Source organism: Orbicella franksi, unplaced genomic scaffold, assembly GCF_964199315.1.
Source record: "Orbicella franksi unplaced genomic scaffold, jaOrbFran1.1 SCAFFOLD_467, whole genome shotgun sequence".
In the NCBI taxonomy this organism is placed as follows: Eukaryota; Metazoa; Cnidaria; class Anthozoa; order Scleractinia; family Merulinidae; genus Orbicella; species Orbicella franksi.
The window spans coordinates 1-2,500 of NW_027670556.1; the positions used below are offsets into that span (position 1 = coordinate 1).

The following is a 2,500-nucleotide window of genomic DNA, read 5'->3' on the forward strand; positions in this document are numbered from 1 at the left end:
CGTTAAAGGATTTAAGTTGTACTCATTCCAATTACAAGACTTGGAAAAGCCCTGTATTGTTATTTCTTGTCACTACCTCCCTGAGTCAGGATTGGGTAATTTGCGCGCCTGCTGCCTTCCTTGGATGTGGTAGCCGTTTCTCAGGCTCCCTCTCCGGAATCGAACCCTAATTCTCCGTCACCCGTTGCAACCATGGTAAGCCACTACCTTACCATCGACAGTTGATAGGGCAGAAATTTGAATGAAACATCGCCAGCTCAAGGGCCGTGCGATTCGATCAGTTACTATGAATCACCAAAGAACCGGGCAGAACCCGCATTGGTTTTTAATCTAATAAATACATCCCTTCCAGAAGTCGGGACTTTTCGCATGTATTAGCTCTAGAATTACTACGGTTATCCAAGTAGTAATGGTACAATCAAATAAACGATAACTGATTTAATGAGCCATTCGCAGTTTCACAGTACAAGTGCTTATACTTAGACATGCATGGCTTAATCTTTGAGACAAGCATATGACTACTGGCAGGATCAACCAGGTAGCTATCCCTCAGGGAACCCGGCGGGAACCCTATTGCGTCTGCTTCCTTTGAAAGGAGGCTGGCATTTCACCGTCAAGCTGCACTGGGAATCCTCCCGGCCATGGAAGACGCACGAGGCGTTCGACCCTGTCCGAGGGAAACCCGTTCTCTCTTTGCCACGTCTTTCCACTGCTTCACCCTAGTAAGCTTCCGGCATACCAGTGAGACAGCCAAGTGCACGGAATGCCGACAAGATACATCGGGGAAGAATGATTCTTCCGAATCTAAGCCGCTATTCTTGGCCAAAGGCCATCAGGTACAACATCCATCCGTTCTCTCGTTGTCCACACCGAGACAACTTGGCTTCAAGTTCAGTCATTTCATGCTACCGACCGAGCAAGTTTGGTCGACTTTGCTCCTTTTTCCTCCAAATACCCTCCTTTCCTACCCGAGAACACATTACCGAGCAGGGCTTACTGTTACGGACCGATACAGCTCAATTGCTCTTTCGGTCTTTCCCGATGCCTGCCCTACATTATAACCCGAAACCGTCTATTCCCCCAACCAAGTTTAGACACTTAGAAAAATGTCGAAAATTTCGATTTTTCGAAACTGCTCCAAAGCGCTCCCCATGGCATTCCAAACGTGCGTCTGCATGTCAGAGTTACGAAAACGAAGAGATTTCCACGAAGATGACCGATGATTGCCGAAATTTCCCGACGAAAACCCGAAGCTCAAAGACCACACCCTAAAGAGCGCAAAATTGGGATTTTACACTTTTTCAAAACTTTGTGCGGCAAACTATTGGCCAGCTCGAGTTACGTGCAGGCGCCAAGTTTGGCGCTGTCACGTCATCGTTAAGGGGGGTGTGCTACACTATCTTAAAACTGGGCGTCGGTCCCCCTATTCTATAAGCACCCTTAAGATTTTCACCATTTTCAAAACTTTTTGTGGCAAACTATTGGCCAGCTCGAGTTACGTGCAGGCGCCAAGTTTGGCGCTGTCACATCATCGTTAAGGGGGGTGTGCTACACTATCTTAAAACTGGGCGTCGGTCCCCCTATTCTATAAGCACCCTTAAGATTTTCACCATTTTCAAAACTTTTTGCGGCAAACTATTGGCCAGCTCGAGTTACGTGCAGGCGCCAAGTTTGGCGCTGTCACATCATCGTTAAGGGGGGGTGTGCTACACTATCTTAAAACTGGGCGTCGGTCCCCCTTATCTATAAGCACCCTTAAGATTTTCACCATTTTCAAAACTTTTTGCGGCAAACTATTGGCCAGCTCGAGTTACGTGCAGGCGCCCAGTTTGGCGCTGTCACATCATCGTTAAGGGGGGTGTGCTACACTATCTTAAAACTGGGCGTCGGTCCCCCTTATCTATAAGCACCCTTAAGATTTTCACCATTTTCAAACCTTTTTGCGGCAAACTATTGGCCAGCTCGAGTTACGTGCAGGCGCCAAGTTTGGCGCTGTCACATCATCGTTAAGGGGGGTGTGCTACACTATCTTAAAACTGGGCGTCGGTCCCCCTAATCTATAAGCACCCTTAAGATTTTTACCACTTTCAAAACGTTTTGCGGCAAACTATTGGCCAGCTCGAGTTACGTGCAGGCGCCAAGTTTGGCGCTGTCACATCATCGTTAAGGGGATTTGCTACACTATCTTAAAACTGGGCGTTAGTGCCCATATACCATAAGCACTCTTAAGATTTTCACCATTTTCAAAACGTTTTGCGCGAAACAATTGGCCAGCTCGAGTTACGTGCAGGCGCCAAGTTTGGCGCTCTCACATCATAATTAACGGGGGTGTGCACCACTATCTTAAAAGTGGGCGTCAGTCCCCCTATTCTATAAGCACACTTAAGATTTTCACCATTTCAAAACTTTTTGCGCCAACCTATTGGCCAGCTCGAGTTACGTGCAGGCGCCAAGTTTAGCCAAGTTTAACCCTAACCTAACGCTAAGCCTACCTAAGCCT

At 47.4% G+C, this 2,500-nt stretch overlaps 1 pseudogene; it reads right to left on the reverse strand.

Moving 5' to 3' along the window:
• LOC145472721 (small subunit ribosomal RNA) lies at positions 1-541 on the reverse strand (annotated as a pseudogene; the record flags this gene model as incomplete).
• Between the last annotated feature and the right edge of the window lie 1,959 nt (positions 542-2,500).